The sequence below is a fragment of the Equus asinus genome, chromosome 24 (genome assembly GCF_041296235.1).
Source record: "Equus asinus isolate D_3611 breed Donkey chromosome 24, EquAss-T2T_v2, whole genome shotgun sequence".
In the NCBI taxonomy this organism is placed as follows: domain Eukaryota; kingdom Metazoa; phylum Chordata; class Mammalia; order Perissodactyla; family Equidae; genus Equus; species Equus asinus.
Window position 1 is genome coordinate 63,154,379 of NC_091813.1, and position 21,675 is coordinate 63,176,053.

Genomic DNA, 21,675 nt, shown 5'->3' on the forward strand with positions numbered 1-21,675 from the left:
CCATCTTTACTCGTCTAGCCTCCTCTGACAAGCAACTGTCATCTGTCCCACCCGACAAAAAGCAAACACAATTTTCTAGCACAACCCAACAATAACCCAGAGAGTGCTCAAAAACAAAACACCTCTGTTTTTGATGCTACTGATTTTACAGAGTCTTCCATCTACCAATCACCATGCACAACCAGACTTCCTGAACACACAAGGAGAAAAGTTTCATGACTCTCTCGACCCGGGTGAGCTACAACTGGCCTATAACACTTTCTAACAGCCCACCTTTCATACGATCATTTGTATCTGACGTCAGCACAAGAAAAATCTGCGCTAGTTCCATGGCTTCTGCACGCAAGTTCTCTTCTGGCCACAAGCCACCACAGTTTAATTTCTCCCAGGCTTTAAATCCAGAATAATTTGCACAACTGCACGAGTCATTTGCAGAGTTTCTTCCCTACCACATCTTTAAAAACATAAGATTAGGCCCATAGCATAGATCTACAGCACTCTGGGAAAGAAACATGCCGTGTGACCCCAGACTTTTACAGGGGTTTTGGAGAAGGGACAGGAGAAGGTACAGTGGGAGGAGAGGCAATAAAGGGGCGCCTGTTGGGAATCTATAATCAAAAAGTTAATGTTTTGAAAACATCTAAAAAGTGTTCAGATAAAGCTCTTAACAAATTCTTTAACTACAAAATTTTAAAGCATCACTTTTAGAATTACATTTAGACCAGTACACTAATCCCATATTTACTTTAAAATGTATTATTTTCATTCCACTTTGCATCAGACACCATCTAAAGCCCTTCCCCACACCAGCTCTCAGGGAATTCATAGTCCAGCAGGGAAGAGAGACTTAAACGATGACGACACCACATGTAACAAGGCCTAGGAGGCACAGGAAGGGCACAGCCAAGTAGACAGCTCCCTGGGGGAGGTCAAGGAAGGCACGATACGCTTACAATGCTTAGGCTCACTTTAAATAATTTTAATTTTAATTTCTCATTTTAAATAAGCAGGGCCACTGCTAATAATGACACCCACCTTGCCTTAGAGGTTAAAGAAATAAAATAAAAGCACCTATCACAAAGCACTTTACACATAAAGCAAAAACAAACATCTTGCTAGTGCCTATAAAACATCCTACATACAACTGAGCAAAAGAGGGTTTTCACAGAATAAAGAAATTCAGAGTTGAAAGAGATCTCAGCGTTCATGTACCTCTACCCCTTGCCTTGCACAGATGGGAACCTGAAGCCCAGAAGTTAGGCTACTTGTCCAGTTTACCCAGTAAGTCAGTGGCAGACCCCAGGCTGGATAATGTCAGAACTATTCCATTGCCTTTCCCTAGAGCAGACTCTGCCCCGCCTGGAGGAGGAGGAAAGGGGAGAGACACTGTCAAGGAGAGATGAGAGAATAGAGGCCCTTTAAGTCTGTCCAACGGCCAGAAGAAACAGCGAGCCCTGAGACTAGGCATCCAGCAGCTCTGCCCCACCCTCTGGACCCAAGAAAAACCATACGCCCTCCCACTCCCCACATTGCCAAGAAATTATCTACTCTTCCCTCAAAAGAGCGCTGAATTCATACTCAAACAGTCTAGATATATCCCCATGTTGCCAACTACTCGCTCTGAACAATGAAAGCACCAGCAGATAACCTGCCTACATAACAGGATGGCTGTGAGGACCACAGAACCATAACGACAGCTACTGGTAAAATGCAAACTGCTAGAGGAACACAGTTACTATTAAACGCAGAATCTCAAATTCATCTAGGCTTTCCCCTAAAAACAGTCAAATGTATCATTATGTTTAATTTTATTCTTAAAAATCAAATATTAACATATGGTAATCTCCTACCAATTCCAGTTATCTATTTTTTTCATCATCTATTTTTCCTTCCAACTTGTGGAAGGAAAGCTGTTTCCCCACCCTAACCCATCCCCTATAATTTCCCTGTCTTTTCTCTCCTTTCCTTTAAAAGGGCCACAACTATTTCCAAGAGGCTCTCCAAGAACCAAATAAACAGCAAATATGTCAACACAAGGCTCTCATCAAAAACGTGCTATGTAAAGCTGAAATGTGAAGGCATGTGGAATAAGCAGCGCACAGCCACACATCATGCCCTGGGAGGAACAAGCCCATGGGGCCCTCTCCTCACTTCCCCGCATCATGGTCTCTCCTGCCTGATAAATGCCGTCTGTGTGGTGTGGGCACTTGACGAGAACCCAGTCTACTTTCAACCCTTTACAGCTTTATTACAGCCATAAATTGAAACTGTAGCTCCACTCATCTCCTTCTGTAGCTGCACCTTTAAAACTTACCTCTCCAAACTTGAATGATGGAAGAAAACCCTAAGGACAAGTGTTACTATGTTCTCGATCCACCACCCCTACCCACCCAAAACCATAGACGAAGAACACCCAGCCTCAAGCCAGAGAACTCACCATCACGTCCGCCTATGAGATCTGGAGTCCAATTCTGTACTGTTGGGTTCTGCTAAGACCCATTCATCCACTGAGAAATTGCTCTTTGCTTTCTGATAGCTGCTGAGGATACAGGCCTGTGTAAAACTTGGCCCCAGTAGTGCAAGAGAAAGGTATTTAAATAAATAACTACTCCACAAAGACAATATGAGCTAGAAGAGAGGCATAAACAATTCAGCAGTAACCAACTTGAGGAAAGAGCGCTCCCTGAGGTGACATCTGAGCTGACCTTGAAGGACGAGGAGGAGCTCGCTGGGCCACTTGTCTGTGGGTTAGCGCATTCCTCACCGTGGGAACCATAAGTGAAGGGCACAGAATCATGAAAGATAAATGCACTGTCGAGAACGCTACGTACCTCGTCTGCTGGGAACACAGGGTGGCGAGTGGAGGAGACGGGACAGGGGAGGCAGGGCCAAATAACGAGTGAGCAACATGCTAAGCTCAGATCCCACAGGCAAGGGAAAACAACATTAATTTTGTATTTCTGGAAGATTATTTTGGCAGTTACGTGAGAACAAGTGATACAGTGAAATGAAACTGGTGAAGATGATGCTCCAGGGATCCAGGAAATAGCATCTAAACAAAGACAGAGGCAACAAAGATGCAAATGAAGAGATAGAGTCAATAAATACTTAGTAGGTAAAGTGGACAGAATTTGATAATGGATTGGATTGTGGGAGCAATGGAGAACGAAGTTCCCAGGTTCCTGGCAGTCAAAGGTCAGACAGTGGTGCCATCAACCTAGAGAAGGATTTCCAAAAACTGTAGGAAACAAGGACGAGAGAAGCACTAGCTTCCACTTTCAATGCATTTGGACTGAAGTAACTGCGTGACATCTGGGTGGAAAATCAGGATGGTTGGAGACTAACGTCTGAACAGCAGGGTGTGGGTTTCCAAGCTAAGATTTAGAACCACTTGGTCACTCAGTGTTATTTGAAGCGATATAGAAGGAGATGAAACCCCAGACAAAACAGAGCAAGAAAAATGCTCATAATAAATCTCCAGGCAGACAGCAAGGAACCCATAAAGGAGGCCAGGAAGGATCAGCAGAAGAGAAAGACAGCACGTCAAGACAGTACTGACAAGAGAGAAGGGTCAGGTTGCAAGGAGGGGACAACAGGGCCAAGGGCAGATCGCCTCAGAAACCAAGAAGGTTTTAAAGGTGTCAGGAGAAGACTGCTGGTAACCTCGAAGGGCAAGTTCAGTGGATGGTGGCAGACAGAGCCAACTGGCTAAAGGAAAAATACTGAAGAGAGGAGGGGAAGAGATGAGCATAAATTAATCTCAAGTGCAGCAATGAAGAACAGGCGAGAGCAAAGGGAAGAAACAACTACACGCAGTATAAGGCTGCGGAAAGACGTCTGCGTGGAGATGTCTGGGTGGTTTCGTTCAGGGCACGCTTTCAGTGGGAGAGACAGCATGGGGGGCCATTCAACACACAAAGGAGAAAAAGGAGAATGGACGGCAGGTAGTTAGGATGGGACAGAAGAGAAAGGATCAAAAGCACAAGAGAGGAGTTTAATCCTGGACAGCAGCAGAGACACCACCCCAGAGACCAAAGGAAAGGGCGTTGGAAATGCGCTGGGAGAGGAAGGGGTTTGAGCTAGAAAGCCAAGAGAGCATGCAGTCCTGTTCTCCACCCCAAATAGTTCTCATCACTGTGGAGCACTTAAAGGAGGAAAACAAAATTGAGGAGAAAATATGATCACTCCCCTAGAATATATCCAAGGATAATTCTCCTAGCATCTATGTCAACATATGATTCAAAACAGGTCAAAAAGAACAATTTTCAACATGAAGTTATTGGTGTTTTAAAGATTTCAAACTTGGCTTGGGATTTCCTGCATAATCTTCTATCTTCTAATATACTAACTTGATTTGTAAATCAATATCAATTAAATTACCCAGAAAAACATAATCAAATGAGTGTTATCTTCTTATCAGTATAGAGGCAGAAAAGAAGTTAAAAAATAACTCACAGAAATCGCAAGGTTCGGAGAGGGGGGTTTGTTTCGTTTTAACGGTAGTGTGTGCCAAGGGCTTGGCTAAATGTATTTTACAAGATACAATAACTATAACTGTAATTCCTATTCTCAACTGTGAAGCCTGTGTCTCAATAAAATGCCAGTTTGAAAGACAAAACAATAAAGACCACCGTCACCACCAGAACCCCATAAGAATATGTGAGAGGTTATAAAACAAAACGCCTTTTATAGAGTTGAACCCTTTCCAGGGTGGGCCTGTAAGACATTCTGACAGTGCACACAAATACCATCTCTGGAATGAGCCCAAAAAGGCCCAGCTGCAAGACATCTGCCCCTGAGGGTGTAACTGACTCGATAGCAGCCCTTCCTTTGAGCAAGAGAGTCTGGAAAAGCCAGAAGCAGAGCCATCTTCCCCTACAAATGCTCAGTGGAACCACTTTCTCCTGATCCAAATCATAGCTGTATCAAAAAGCTAAAATGGACAGCATGGTTAGTAAAACTTCATAATAAATTTGTAGAAGAAAATATAAATAAAACGTGAAAAAAGTGCCTATATATGGTTTTCATTAGGAAAAATCCCCAACTGAACCATACAATCCTAAAATACATGGAGAAAAACATTTTTTAAATTACAATCCATCACCATCACAAACAGGAAATTTGCACTGCCTTAGCAGAATTTTTTTTCCTGCTGAACCCCTAAGGAGTAACAGTGACCAAAAGAATGGAGATGATTCGCATTAGTATTCTCAACACGGATGTATTTTAAACTCGTGATCTCTGGATATTTACGGCAGCTAAGAATAAAAATGTCCAACACATTCTGAAATCAATTAGGAATAACTCCAACGTAAGTAAGGCAAACAATTCAGGTAACCAAATCAAGGCTTCATGTGTGACGCTTTCCCCGCTGCAGTTCTGACTACGTTTCTATAGCAACACCAACAAATACACTTATACAGATACTTCTGCAACCGAAATGAAAACCAATAATCACTCCTCTAGCTCATTCCTATTATGGCTGCCAACAACAAAAAAAACAGCCTTCCTAAACTTCATTCCAGAAACTTCAAAACCTAAGGCTTAAAGATACAACAGTTGCAGTTAACCACAACTGTCGGACATTCTAAAATTCTTCAGAAGGCAAGCTAATGACAGAGAAGGTATAACTGTTACTTCTTTGACAATAACTCATTCTGAACAACACAAAAGACAAGACAGCAAAAGAAAGTAATTACTAACAAATGACTTACTTGGAAAATTATCTAAATTCTAAAGAAACAGAACACTGAAAACTTTGTGCCAAAGTGTAAAGCAAAGAATTCAATCTTCTAAAGCCAAGAGATAAGCACATTTCTCTGCCCAAGTTTCAGACACGTTTTCAAAATCTCTTTCGTTGGTGCTATTGTTTTGAAGCAAATAAAATACTTTACTAACAGTAATAGGCCTGCCTATTTTGCGAGCAAGCTTTCTGCTGAAGGCTTTACAAACATCCTTATTTATGCCTTGAAACATCTCTGCACAGCAAGTATTATCAAGTTCATTTTATATGTGAATAAAATGAGGTTCAGAGGAATAAAATAACTTCTCTTAACAGGCATGGAGTGCAAATAGTATAGCGGTTTATCATCAGTCCTGGAGCTAGACAACCCTAATTTGGGTCCTGGCTTAACCCACTAACAACTATGTCCAAGAAAGAACCCACAATTTGAATCCACTTCTATTTCATTTGAAATACATCCTTGACATTACACCATGATGCTTATGCAACCTGCCAGTTAGACTTCACCAAATGCCAAAATACAGCCTTTACAGCAACAGGCTCACCTACCCATGCCTCACATTTGCAGATGAACTTTATACACTAGGACTTTACTCAACTCTGGTAAAACAAAACTTGCTGAAAATATTTTTTAGAAATACATAAGGAAAACTGTGAAACACAAATACTGGATCTTTCTATCTTCCAAACACATACATCAACAGATACACACCCGGCATACAATGCTAATGGCTAGATATACCACATAGTGCCTTTCTTCAAAGAATCGAGAACCATCTGGGGAGACCAGAGAAGTGCAAATGAAAAGTCATCCCTATAAACTTGTGAGTTGATTGTAAATGCATAAAAAAAGTATACGCCTATGGGTACTACAAACACATATACTAGATTTCCCATAACAGTTCTGATTTCAAATATTCTATTCCACTGTCCCCTTAAGGAAACTCACACATTCCAGATCACGCATAATTTTTCTTTTCAGTGAGATAATCATCAGATTTAGGGGTTTAGGACTAAGAGATCATTGCAGGCTAGAATGGTAAATAAAAGAAACTTGAACAGAACTTTGCAAGAGAGCGTGGATTATCGTTGGTGGGAAAGGAGGACAGGGACATTCAAGATAGGTAGGAACCGTCCTTGGGCAGGGTGAAGTAGCAAGATGCACAAGATGTTCTGGGAGACCTGGGGGAGTAGGAAGTGATGAGTGGGGCAGGAGGCTGACCACTGTCACTGCATCAGTCACATACAAAGATAAGTCAGAGGCAATGCTGAAATAGAACCGCTGGAGGACTGTTGAGGGCTTTGAAGGTCAGGATAAGGACTTTGGGCTAAAGTAGATAGGCTAGCTCTCATAAGGATGTATTTTTTCTTTCTTTGGTAACAGCTTTATTGAGATACTCTACAAGGCACCCACTTTAAGTGCACAACTCAACAGTTTTTAGTATAGTCAATTATGCCGCCATCACCACAAGCAATTTTAGAACATTTTCATCAACCCAAAAAGAAACCTCAAATATCCCAATTCATTCTATGAGGCCTGATATCAAAACCAAACAAAGACATCACATAAAAAGAAAACCATAGACCAACGTCCCTCATGAACACAGAGGCAACAAAAGTCCTCAATAAAATCTTGGGAAACCAAATCCAGTAAGACACTAAAAGGATCTTACATGACAACTAAGTGGAATTTATTCCAGGAATACAAGGGTGATTAAACATATGAAATTCAATCAATATAATAAATCATATTAGAAGAAAAAAAATACATGATCATGTCAATATACAGAAAAAGCATGTGATAAAAATCCAACATCTTTTAATGATAAAAATGCTCAACAAACTACAAATAGAAGGGAACCTCCTCAGTGTGATAAAGGGCATCTACAAAACCCCACAGCTGACAACATACTTAATGGTGAAAGACTGAGAGCTTTCTCTGTAAGATCAGGAACAAGACAGGATGTGTTCTCTCACCACTTCCATTTGTACTTAAAGCTCAAGCCAGGGCAATTAGGCAAGAAAAATAAATAAAAAGCATCCATATAAGAAAGGAAGAAGTAAATTCTATTTGCAGATGACATAATCATATATATACAAAATCCTAAAGAATCCAGAAAAAAAAAAAAGCTAATAAAGGAGTTCAGCAAAGTTGAAGGAAATAAGATCAATATTCAGACTACAGTTGTATTTCTATACAGAAGCAATTAACAACCCAAAAAATAATAATCCCACTTAGCATCAAAAAGAATAAAACACACAGGAGTAAACTGAACCAAGGAAATACAAGACATACACTGAAAACTACAAAACATTGTTCAGAGAAATCAAAGACGACCTAAATGAATCCATGTTCATGGATTCAAAGACTTAATATTGTTAGAATGGCAATAACCCCCAAAGTGATGACCAATTCAATGTAATCCCCATCAAAATTCTAACCGCCTTTTTTTCAGAAATGGACAGGTTAATCCTAAAATTCATATGGAATTGCAAGAGACCCTAGATAGCCAAACTAATCCTGAAACAGAAGAACAAAGTGGAAGGATTTACACTTCCTGATTTCAAAACTTACTACAAAGTTTGAGTATTCCAAACAGTGTGGTACTGGCATAAAGATAGACATACAGATGAGTGGAATACAATTGAGAGTTCAGTAACAAACCCATACACCTATAGCCAACTGATGGCAACAAGAGCACCAAGTCCATTCAATGAGGAAAGAATACCCTTTTCAACAAATGGTACTGGGACAACTGGATATCAAATGCAAAAGAATGACTCTAAACTCCTACCTCATACCATATACAAAAATAAACTCAAAATGGATCAAAGACCTAAAACGAAGAAGCTAAAACTATAAAACTCTTTGAAGGAAAGAGGTACAAATCTTCATGACCTTAGATATGGCAACACATTCTTAAATATAATGCCTAAATCACAGGCAACAAAAGAAAAAACAGATGAATTGGACTTCATCAAAATTAAAAATATTTGCGAGTCAAAGGATACTAGCAAGAAAATGAAAAGACAAACCATAGAATGGGAGAAAGTATTTGTAAACCATATATCCAATAATGTTACGTAGTACACAGAATGCATATATAAAGCACTCTTACAACTCAACAACAAACATTTCTCCAAAGATCTACAAATGGCCAATCATCCCAGGAAAAGATGTCCAACATCATTAGTCATTAGAAAATGGAAATAAGACCACATAGAGTTCTGTCTTCAAATCCACTAGGATGGCTATTGAACAAAATGAAAGAAAGAAAATAACAAGTGTTGGCAAGGATTCGGAGAAATCCGAACCCTCATACGTGACCACTAGTGGGAATGTAAAATGATGCAGGAGGTTCCGAAGGTGCTGAGGGGAGGGGAAATGGGAAGCGAGTGCTTAAGAGAGACAGGATTTCTTTTGGGGCGATGAAAATGTTCTGAGACAGTGGTGATGGTTGAACACCATTTTGAATATAATAAAGACCAGTGAATTGTACACTTTAAAATGGTGAATTTTATGTGAATTTTATATTTTTTTAAAAAAAGAAAGAAACTTCATACTCTTTAGCTATATCATTCCCAAAACTCCCAACCCCAGGCGACCACTAATCTACTTTCTATCTCTATAGATTTCACTATTCTGGACATTTTACCTAAATGGAATCATATTATATACGGCCTTTTGTGTCTGGCTTCTTTCAAGTTTCATCCATGTTGTAGCATGTATCAGTACTGCATTCCTTTGTATACCCAAATAATATTACAGTCTATGGCTATACCATATTTTGTTTATCCATTCACCCACTGATGGGCATTTGTGTTGTTTCTACTTTTTGGCCATTATGAATAAATAATGCTGCTGTGAACATTCGTGTATAGCTTTTTGTGTGGACGTATGTTTTCATTTTTCTTGAATATAACAGCTAGGTCAAATGATAACTTAATGATATGATAATTAATAATAACATTAATGATAATGTTAAGGTTTTTGAGGAACTGCCCGACTGTTTTCGAAAGTGACTACACTATTTGCCATTCCCATCAGCAGTGTACACCAGTTCCAATCCTCTGAACATTTGACTGTGGCCAAGCAGGATGACCACTAAATGCTGCTTGAGAAAGAGAAATTTGGGGACCCTGAATTGGAAAGGAGGGACAGTAGAAGCCGGACAGTCTGAATGGAAGGCTACACAAAAAGGCTCGTGCGGGTGGGGGAAATGGGGAGACGTTGGTCAAAAGGTACAAACCTTCAGTTATGAGTAAGTTCTGAGGATCTAATGTATAGCATGGTGTCTACAGTTAATAATACTGTATTATATACTTGAAATTTGCTGAGAGTAGATCTTAAGCGTTCTCCCCCCACACCTAAAAAGTAACTATATGAGGTGATGAATGTGCTACCTTGATTGTGGGAACCACTTCACAACGTCTATGTATATCAAATCACCATGTTTTACACTTTAAATATATTACAGTTTTGTCAAGTGCACCTCAATAAAGCTGGGGAAAAAAACAGGCTTGTGTGGAAGCAGGAGTACTAATGATGAATAAGGGACTGATACCAAATAAATTTCAGAGAAAAGTTCATAGAAGTTGATGTCTAGATAGTGAATAAACACAAGGTACAATTAAAAAATAATGCTGAGGTCTCAAGCCCAGAACACTAGAAGTTGCAAGATTGTGGAACTTTTAGGCACACTGAGTTTGAAGAGATGATGTGACATCTAAGTTGCTGGAAAGGATTACAGAAAACAAGGAAAGAGATGATGCTTTGGGAGTCATCCCAGAAGTGAGAGAGAATGATCCTAATTCTAGCATTTGTTATTATTATTAATGTTTTACCTATTTCCAAAAAAGTCACTATTCTTGAAAGCTTTGGTAATAATAGAAAGAGCACCTTAAAAGCCAGGATTTCCTCATAAAAATAAAAGGACTATTTGACTGGCAGGGCATCCAAAGGGGCTAGAAGGAGACAGAAATCTGCATAACAAGAATAGAGTTCAAGGTATATAGAAACCAAACGCGGCAGATGGAATCTACCTACTCAGGCAAGGGCAGAGCCACCTACGCGTGTTTAAATGAGCAAATACTCAGAAGGAAGTCTCAGCATCAGGCTAATCCACCAAAGGAACATTGGCTACACACCAGCTCCGAGGGCAGGTAAGTGCTAAGGAAGGAAGGACAGGAGGCCCAACAGCACATCATTCAGTGAGGGCTCCTTCACTCAGCAATTACTGAGAGCCCATTAAGCGCCAGACAATCTGAACACATATGTGATAACTGCCTTTGTGGAGCTTATAACCTGACGGGGGAGAAAGGCAAGTAAAAAGTCAACTGGAGACAGAGGTGGTTACTCAGAAGAGCATAGAGCAGGTATATCTAACAGGGAGGAGGGAGCCAGTGGCAGAGAGAACCATAGAAGGAAGGCTACCCAGAGGAAGTTGTATCCACATTGAGACCAGAGAGTACAATTCACCTGGCAACAGGTACCAGAGTCTAGAGATGAGAGAAAACCTGACAGATGAGCAGGGAAACCCGACTGGTAAGTTAAAATCTAGAACAGCAAGAACCTTATAAGGTAAAAGCCAGTTAAAAAGCTCTTCTGAAAAGCAAAGTGGTGCCATGAAAGGATTTTAAGCACAAAACTAAAAGACTTTAAAGCTTCCACTCTGACTACAGCATGAAGAACAGATTAAAGAAAAACTAGAAAAAAGCAGGAAAACCAGACACAACATGATATATTTATCCAGACAAGAAACGATAGCTGTACTAATGTTTAAAACAAAATAAAATGCTAACAAATGGGTAGCCTCTGCTCCCTCTCCTCCAAAGGGAATTCTGCCATTGTAATTTCAATTTTGAAAGCAGCTTGACTGATTCATTGTGAAATAAGCTGAGTTACTAGAGGAAAGAAAAGAATAGATCCATAAAGCATGCACAGGAGAGACTCAAGCTGAAACTGAGAGCATTAACTGTTTGGCAGGAAATTGGTTTAAGGAGAGAGTCTGAGGGTTGCTCTATTCTGTGATGAGGAAGAATCAGAAAAATTCATAACTGATGAAGATAATGTTTTTTAAGTTCTGTTTTAATGAAACAAGTTATTTTGTTTTTCAAGAGACCAGAGTAAAACCATAAATGGTTTGTCAATTCTTTGTCAATGTTGAGACTTGTGTTTCTTTGGCTACCAGAGTTAAAACTGGACCATGAGAGAGCTCAGCTTTATGTAGGTTATAGTATCTGACTGTGGAAGGGGTCAGTGGAATGAAATGGATAAAATTCAAGAAATATTCAATTAGTAGAACGGTAAGAAGCCAGTGACACATGAGAGTTAAGGGAAAGAGAAAGAAAGCGAAGATAAAGTTCAATTAATCCAACAGCAAAGCCATTCACTGAAATACTTAAAGGAGGAGTAGGGCTTTTAGCAGACAACTTAGTGAGTTCAATTTAAATCAAGTAACAAAACAAAGAGGTATAACCAATAAGCCAATAGTGGAGATAAAATGGAATCAGATAAAAATACTCAATTAATCCAGAGGAAGACAGAAAAAGAAACAAAGAGCAGACGGAACAAATAGAAAAACAAACAGCAATATGGTGCCCAACACCACCAATACTTAAACGGAAATGGCCTAAATGCACCAATTAACACTGTCAGACTGGGTAAAAAGCAAGACCCAATTCTATGCTATGTACAAGAAATCTACTTTAAATATAAGGACTGGGAAAAGAGAAATGGTATCAAGAAGCAAATCATGATGTACAGAATGAATTGTGATGGCAAAGCAAAGAGATGGCCCTAGACAACAGAAATGAGGTGCTCTGCTTGGTATAAAAGTGAGGGGAGAAAGTCTAGAAAAAGAACACACAATATTACAAATAAACGTGGTCCATTTACTATGCTTCAGGTATATAAGTAAATGTCCTAAAGGTGTTTACAACCTAACTATACAAGTAAATTTTAGTTACTAAACTGTACAATCTTGGTTCAAAGTCCATGACTCGGAAACACGTCAATTTTATGGCTGCAGTACTCCTTTCTACCCTTATTTCCACTTCCCCCTTCTACCAGGTTAGTAACGTGCACCTCCACGACTGTGTCCTCTTCCACACCCACATGAAACACAATGGTAGTCATACGGGGGGGGGCGAGGGAGGAGCTTAAGAAATCTGTGTGCTAAACCAAGTATGCATTTACATGGGCTTTACAGTTAACAAAGCCTTCCCCTCTGCCCAATTGCATACACATTTAATACATTTAAGAGATTTTCAACGTGTCTACTTTGTATTTGCATTTTATTTTGCCTGCTTTCTTAAATCTAAAGCTGTACTATTTTTGCTCCTTGACTCCCAAAATGCCTATATTCTTTAAAACAGCAATGTTTTTTGAACTTCAGCACATATATACTTCTTTCTGCCAATTTTTATGATTTGAAATTATGCCCGAAAATTCTCAACGAATATTTTGCGGGGTTATGCTAATTACTAGGGAAGGTGGGAACAACACAAAGATCCCATATGCTTAACATCTTGCTTTTATTCCTCTTTAGAAAAGGATATTTAGTCTTTGTGAAAGAGAAGCATAAAAATATTCTTTCAAGCTTTTATTTTGAGAAGACTGTGAAAAGTTCACATCCATGGTTATAATTTGTTTCTCTTGGATCTAAACATACACCCACCCATTGGCTTTAGAAAAGTGCTTGCAGAAACCCTAGGACAGTGAGACTTCCTGGAAATTCCAATTAAATAAGAAAGAAAGAAAATGTACCCTTTCCATGAAGGGATAGCCAGTAGCAACAAACGCAAACGTTCTCTTGAATTACTATCAATTTGTAAAATCCTATTCCTACACAAAAGATACATTCATTCAATAAATATTTCTTGAACAACTACTAGAAAGGTAATTTACAAAAGGGTTCTCCCTCTCACATACTTGATACATGGTGAAATTCCATTAAATATTAAGCAGAACGATTCAGTAAAATTTATTTATCCACAGTTTTGTGAGATACTTCCCAGTCCCGAGAATGCCTCTCCTTGCTATAGAGTGGCTGCCTCCCCATGTGAACAATCAGATTCCTAGGGGCAAAGACTGCAACCTTACATCCACATCCCCAGCAGCCTAACACAGGACTTGGCATGCAGTAGGTAGTCAAAGGAACATTTGACGAATGAATGAATAATTGGATCATATTCATTAAGTAGTGCGCAGCTACAAACAAAACCCCAATAACAAAAAAATAGACTCAGTCCAGGCACCGCTCCTGATCCCTTCCTCCCTCTCTGCAACCAGGCTCACTTTGTTGTCCTTTTTCTATGCGTATTTCCACTGCTGAAATGACCATTTTTGAATTCTTTCTCTCAGGGTGTCTTACTGTGAACTGATGAACAGCTCAGTCTTCTTCCTCATCTCTGAATCCCCAGCCTGGCACACAGTATAACCGGGCACAAATTTGTCTCATAATAAAGAGGAACAAATACCAAGGATACCTCCTTCAATAAGTATTCCCAAGCTTCAGATTATTATTCAGTAGTAAACACAACGTACTTAATTGGTAACAGTGAGATTTACTATCACAATTAAGTTAAATAAATATTTGATCCTAGTCAACTTTATAATAAATACTACCTAAAAAGGAAAATTCATAGCACCAGATTTTACTGCACAGAGAAATACAAAAGTGCTACTGTGTATGGAAATGTCACCTAGAAGCTAGAAAGAAAAGAAACACAAAATCAGCTTCCTCGGGCAGATTCTAACTGACCAATAAAAAAAAAAAAAAAAAAAAAATCACCAGAATAGATACTCAGGGAAATTGAGCAATTCTCAAAAAAACCTGGCATGTAATATTTCTAAAACACAGATATTTGTAATTCTGTCTCTTCCTTCAAAAAAACAACAACAATAATAATTTTTAAAAGGCTTCCAGCAGTTCCAGTGGCTCTGCAGGGAGAATGGTGGCCAGACTTCTCAGTGCAACCTCATGGTCCAGCACTGGCTGGCTCCAACCCAAATTCACAGCTTGTCTTCTGCTCCCATCCTGTCCGTCCCTCACATACCCTGAACTCCAGCCATACCAGCCTCCTCAACACAAAATGAATCTTCATGCTTCCGTGTCCTCATTAACGCTGACTCTCCTCTGTCTAGACTGTCCGCTTCCCATGTCTATGCTTGGAAGAAAAAAATCCAACCCAAGTTTGCAGGTATAAGGTTAAAAATATGCAGTTTATGACCAAACATAATAATAGCTCTGTTACTGATTTTTAAGCCACAAGATATCCAGAACAAAACGTGGGGTTAGGGGGAGCCCAATCAAGTTGTCAGCTTTATTCTCCTCCTTAGGGAGTCCCTACCACTCCAGCAATACCCACTGGCAGAGCATGCAGGATACCAAGGAAAGTTGGACTAAAATGAGCTAAGAGTAATGCAGCCCCTTCTCCGAGACAGTGCTGAGACAGATGTGGTGGGTGAAGGCAATCCTCCCAGTGAACAGAACCAGGGGCAGGAAGATCTGACCAGGACTCACACTTCAAGGACAAGCTATGCCCAGAGCAATCCCTGCTCTTACTTACCTAATCATGCATCCCATGAACCACACAACCCATGACCTACAGAACGTGATTTATGCCTATGCAATGGGACAGGGCAGGGTCCTGTCCTGGGGGAAACCTGAACAATGGAGCTGACCACTGACTTACGGGCTGGATGAAAACGAAAGCAGAGGAAGGAACATCACCAGCAGACTGAGTTCTATGAGACAAGACATTGTCTCTAGATGCAGTAGATCCACAGGACTTCGCATGGTCTGCCCTTGGCGAGGGAAGGGCTATGTGTGGTTGCACCTATGAACATTGAACTAAAAGGATATACACATCTATATACTATACTTAAACGTATAGAAGTGTGTGTGTACACACACACATATCAGACAACAGGGGTGAAAGGTAGCACTCGTAACAATCAACTTAGCTGTCACACCTGCCTGTTTGTCCCCATCTCCCTGATCTTTTCCTTCCATCACAGTCAACCTTAATGATTCTAATAATTCCGACTGCTTCTAGTCAAGCCTTTTGGGTTCAGCCATCATTTGGGTATCTCACATCCTCCTCCTCAATCTCTTATCTCCTCCCATTATCCCGTGTAATTCCATGTTAACCAAACTAGAACACCTAAATTCAATAAATGTTGAATGAACCAACAAAACAGCACAGTTGTAACAAGGAAATTTGTTTTTGCTGCCTTATTATCTATATATCAAAAGTAAATATTCTTCCTGTTGGACCCCAGAGTAACGAGAATGGGCTTGAGATACTTTTTCTCTTCTGAAGAAGGACTGGTCCCAGTATCCACCAATCCCCTGGGGAGGGTTTCCTCCCACTTTGACCTCTAATTATATAGGAGTATCCATAGAGAGAAATAGTTTATTTCTGCCATGGAGTTTATTGTAACAGCATCTGTCCTGTACCAATTGTACATTTATCTTTAAAAGAAACAGATGGAATGGCATGACACAGCACTTGGTATCATCCCATAAAACAAGCCTAGCTGAGGGCTAGACACATATAAACACTGTAATCCCTGTGTACCTCTGCCTCAAATGACGGGGTCAGGCCACGGCAGAATCAGCTCTTGTGGGAAATCAGTCAGCCAGCTGTCCAGGACGGGCCAGGGCTTATGTGACCACATCTTTACTTGATTCAAAGGCTTCTTAAAAACTCTAATAGAGACTTGTTATGCTTTTAGGATCCTGGAAAACATCTAAGATGACACATATTTCTGGCACGTATGTCTTTGGGCAACAAATGTACACACTTTCTACTAATTGAGAACTTTCGAGTAAGCCGTCTAATGAATGAATGCCCCATGGATTAACATGCACGACCATCGTAAAAATTTACAGACATATTTGCCATATTTTGCAAAGAGAAAAGAAGGTTTAAAAGGATAATGCTGTTGTTTTAACCCATGTGTACATAATTCACAGAGAAAAGACTGGAAATGCTCAGCCAAAATGGGAACAATGGTTGCTCATGAATGCAGGCAATGGGAAATTTTGCTTTACTGCTTTATTTGTATTTTTCTATATCACAAGTTTTCTTCACTGAATATGTTATCGTGATTAATCTATTTAAAAATTTTTTCTTAAAGTCCATTAAAACAAAACATGTGACATTTTCTCCCTTTATTTCTCTACTCCTGCTTCAGTAGTTTTAAAGGCTGTACAAAACAGGACAACTAAGTGCAAGCAAAGTTGTCATAAACTGGTACCGGGCCACGTGGTACACATTTAGCTAAAACACACAGGTACATTCGGACTGTTCCTCTTTGAGCTTACACTAGACACAAGAAACCACTGGAGTGTCAGCAGCACAAGCTCGCACACACTGCTGCATGAGGGGCCTTAAAGTTAGATTTTAACCAGGTTTAAAAGAATGAAAGGAATTTCCTGGATTTTATCAGGGCAATTTCCCAACAGATTTTTGCCCCCACTTCTTCTTATTGCAAGGATTAAAGCCACTTAGAAAATTTGAGTGTATACTTGCCACTTAAAATGCTATTAAGAACATATAAATTAAGAGAGCTTTAAAAAGCAATACACATCAACAAAAGGCTTAGAGTTCCCATTCTGAAGTTGTTTTAACAGTTTCCGATGAAGTCAGTCAAAAAGCATCAAACGCTGAGGTCACATGGAAGTGCAGGAGGGATCCACTCTCAGACCACACAGCGCCACGGAGAGACAGGGAGCACACCCCCGCGTTCGGTCGAGAGTGAGCCTGTCTTTGGTTTACCATTTAAGAAGTGTCACTGTCAAGTTTTCACTACAACTACATTAAAACTCCAAGCCGTACACACGCACAATTTAACACAGCACAAGGAAAGGGACATATTTTTCAGAACTGCAAAATGGCATCTGCAGAATGTCTCAAAGGAACCACAAAGGAATTTCTTTAGCCCTAACAAAGGGAACAATGTTTCCACTAGGGCAGACAGAACTATCGCATTTCAAGAGGGGAAAGGCAGTAAAAATTAACACAGAACAGAACTGAACGTGTAGAATGATAGCCTGTAGGGAAGAATTAAGACTATTGAGGATACGTTTCACTCATTATGACAGACAAAAGTCAAAGAGGGCTTCACGTTTTAAAAATTGGGTAATTTCAAATGTTCATTTTGAAAAGGAAGAGTATAACTAAAAAAATCAAAACATAAAATTACTTACCTCGACAATGGAATCAACTAAGTTTTTGAGATGCCTAAACACTGTGCTTCTATAATTCACGTTGTTTAAAAGACAGCTTACAACAAGCTAGGCCAGCACTATGCTGAGCAATCGACATGTATCATTTCATCTACTTTCTCATGACCACTCTATGAGAAACATACTATCAATGCCTCCATGGTACAGATAAGGACCCTGAGGCTTAGAGATATAAAATGACTCAGTATCAGGCAGATCTGAGTTACAATTCCAACTCCTTCACTTACTAGCTATGAGACTTTGACTTTCTTTCCAAGATAGTTTTACTTGGAATTTCAAGACTATCAACATCAAATAATGTTCAGAAGGATTAAAGACAAACTACTGTCAAAAATGGGACAAAGGGCCAGCCCGGTGGGGCAGCGGTTAAGTGCACACGTTCCACTTCAGCGGCACAGGGTTCGCTGAGTCGGATCCCGAGTGCGGACATGGGCACCGCTTGGCAAGCCATGCTGTGGCAGGCGTCCCACACAGAAAGTAGAGGAAGATGGGCACAGATGTTAGCTCAGGGCCAGTCTTCCTCAGCAAAAAGAGGAGGATTGGCAGCAGATGTTAGCTCAGGGCTAATCTTCCTCAAAAAAAAGGGACAAGAACTTCCCTAAAATAGCATACCGAAATGGAACTAGAAGCTTAATAAACTGGGGAGCGGAGGGGAAATCAAGACATACCCACTCTTAATCAACCGAGTAACATTTTCAAAACACTGTTGAGAGAAAGGCTTAAGAAATGCCTTCAGAAAAAAAGAGAGAGAGAGAATGCCAAGAGCCAAGGTTAATTACAAAATAAATATCTGAATATACCGGATGGAGGAAGATCATACTCAGGATCTTAAGCTGATTGTTACTCACTTTTATGAAGCGTATGTACTCAGTTATCTTCAGAGCACAGTACCCTAAAAAACAATTTGATGACTTCTGTATTGTCAAAAAAACTTCAGTTATAATTACCAACAGTAGACACTCACTAAAGTAAAACCAGTAAATAAGTTATCAGGGGTCGGCCCCATGGCCAAGTGGTTAAGTTCGTGCACTTTGCTTTGGCGGCCCAGGGTTTCGCTGGTTCAGATCCCGGGGGCAGACATGGCACTGCTCATCAGGCCACGCTGAGGTGGCATCCCACACAGTACAACCAGAGGGACCCACAACTATTATATACAACTATGTACTGGGGGGCTTTGGGGAGAAGAAGAAAAAAAGAAGATTGGCAACAGATGTTAGCTCAGGGCCAAACTTTAAAAAAATAATAAGTTGTCAACAGGCACATTTTTCTCATAATTATTTGTTTCTCATAAATTATCTGTGAGCCCTGACAAAGTCAGAGCCCTAACTTTGACTCTCTACCCTACTAATCTCCTGTCCTGATCACCTCATTCATATGTTCCGAAAACCTCAGTAACTGCAGGAAAAAAACAAACCCTGCCACCTGAATCACAGAGTCCTCCTGGCTCTGGCCAGACCCCTTTCTGGCCTTTCTGCTTAGTCCCGTCCATGACGAATTCTACTGTTGAGAGTGAAAGAGCACCTCGAGTCTCCAGGCTCATTCCTCCAGCCTCTCAAGTCAGCCAGCCGAGCAGCATGTCCAACATCACTACCACCACCGGGCAAAGCCCGGCTACCATGCTATGACCTTGCCCAAGACTTGCCTGCTACTCCTGGCTCCACGCCATCCTCCCCTCCTCCAGGAGCCCAGAGCACTCCTCATCTCTCTCCTAGAGCTCAGCCCTTTTCTACAGCATAGGCCCCGTGGCCACATCTCACCCACTCTACTAAACAAGTCTGTCTTACTCATCTGGGTATCCTCCACGGCAAAACACACACATCCCTGCACAAAGTTATGCGTAGCATATCCAGGGAGAAAGAAATGTAGTTACAAGAAAACCCCTTTATGAAAAGAAACTCAGCACACCTATTTTTTCAAACAATTCCAGGCATCATAATCGTATTTTTCTATTATCCAAGATAATCACCATAACAATTCAATAAAGTAAGCCTAATATTAAATTAAACAGCACTTTAATGAAACAAAAATGATTCTGGCACATTTATAATGAAAAATCTCATTCCATCTTTTATGATTCATATTAGGAAAATGCGAGGAGTATGGAACTTACCATCCGTACGTTGCCTGGTTGGTTCTCACGGGTTAACATGAACCTACAGGGTCATTATCTTCAAAAAGGCATTAAATTCTATGAAAAGCAAGAAAAAAAATAGAAATGGCTCTGAAATAAGCCCTATAATAATATATTTTGGGATATACAGTCCTCTTGAATCATATAATTTTAGATCCAGGAGGCACCTGAAAAAATAATTTAGCCAATTCTTTACAATACAGATACTAGAGAATCTAAGAACCTTTAAACTGAGCTAAGTGACTGAGATATTTTTTAGACTATCCTGAGAAAAGGCAGAAACCTGACCTCCTGGCAAAGGACATCTGCCAGTGTTTTTCATTTGCATTAACTTGTTAAACCAACCAGGTGAAGAGTTCTCGTTTCTGAACCACTTTGCCCCTCAATACACTCTTGCACACACCCCTTCCCTCTTGCTGTCTCCTATTCCCAATGCCCCTCACACCTGGAGCTTCCCATTCCCTACAGGTGTAAAAGCGGCATGACAAGACATGGAAGCAACCTAAGTGCCCAGCAACAGACGAATGGATAAAGAAGATGTGGTACATATATACAATGGAATACTACTCAGCTGTGAAACAGAACAAAATCATTCCATTTGCAATAACATGGATGGACCTTGAGGGAATTATGTTAAGTGAAATAAGCCAGCGAGAGAACGATAATCTGTGTATGACTCCACTCACATGAGGAATTTTAAATTATGGACTAAGAACAGTTTAGTGGATACCAGGGGAAAGGTGGGGTGGGGGGGGTGGGCACAAAGGGTGAAGTGGTGCACCTACAACACGAATGACAAACATTAATGTACAACTGAAATGTCACAAGATTGTAACCTATCATTAACTCAGTTAAAAAAAAAAAAGCGGCACGAAAATGTGCAATAGTGGCTGTTTTTCTCTAACTCCAGGCATCACTATAATCTCTCCTCCCCGCACAGCCTTGATCAGAGGAAGGCACGGAGGATCCTCTTCCCTTCACGCTGCACAGGGCGCAGGAACTGCAGCAGAGAGCAGGGACAAGGACCGCTAGAAAAGTGAAGGGGAGCCTGTCCAAGACAGGGGTAGCTGTGGCTGCCGGAACTGAGGCATAAGACAAGAAAGTCACTATTTTATTCTTCTGGAACACTCAAACATAACTGTGGGACAGTTATGCAGAACTTTTAGGATATATCTATATAAAAACAACATAAGTTCAGCTCCCAGGAAACCTGGCCGACCCAGATCTGGACCACATCTCCACAAGCTCCGCCGCAGGTTCCGCACCGGCCATCCCCCCGACTTACTGCGCCTGCATAACAGCCCCTGTGAGACAGGATCCACAAACAGTCATTCTATTCTAGGAGAACGACATCATCAATCCCAAATACCACTACCCCTCATGCAGTCAAAACAGAGCATCTGAAGAAACACCAACTCACATTTACCAGTAAGAATTCCCTGGGTGATCACAGAGCTCCTCAGAACTCACACCTGCAGCCTGGTCTGCAAGCACCTTGCTCATTGGCACAACACACTCCAAGGACGCGTGGATTAGGATAA

The 21,675-nt window shown here is 40.5% G+C and overlaps 1 protein-coding gene across 37 annotated transcripts in view; it reads right to left on the reverse strand.

Moving 5' to 3' along the window:
* Positions 1–21,675, reverse strand: part of EPB41L2 (erythrocyte membrane protein band 4.1 like 2) — a 221,763-nt gene that overhangs the window by 142,571 nt on the left and 57,517 nt on the right. For 3 of the 37 annotated variants that reach the window (XM_070496519.1, XM_070496515.1, XM_044754971.2), the window contains one exon: positions 20,114–20,191. The exons of 32 other annotated variants lie outside the window; for them this stretch is intronic. The gene's annotated coding sequence lies outside the window, so the exon portion shown is untranslated. Of the gene's footprint in view, positions 1–18,851; positions 18,896–20,113; positions 20,192–21,675 lie in introns of those variants that run through there. 2 more of the 37 variants (XM_070496518.1, XM_044754974.2) reach the window with 2 other exon arrangements.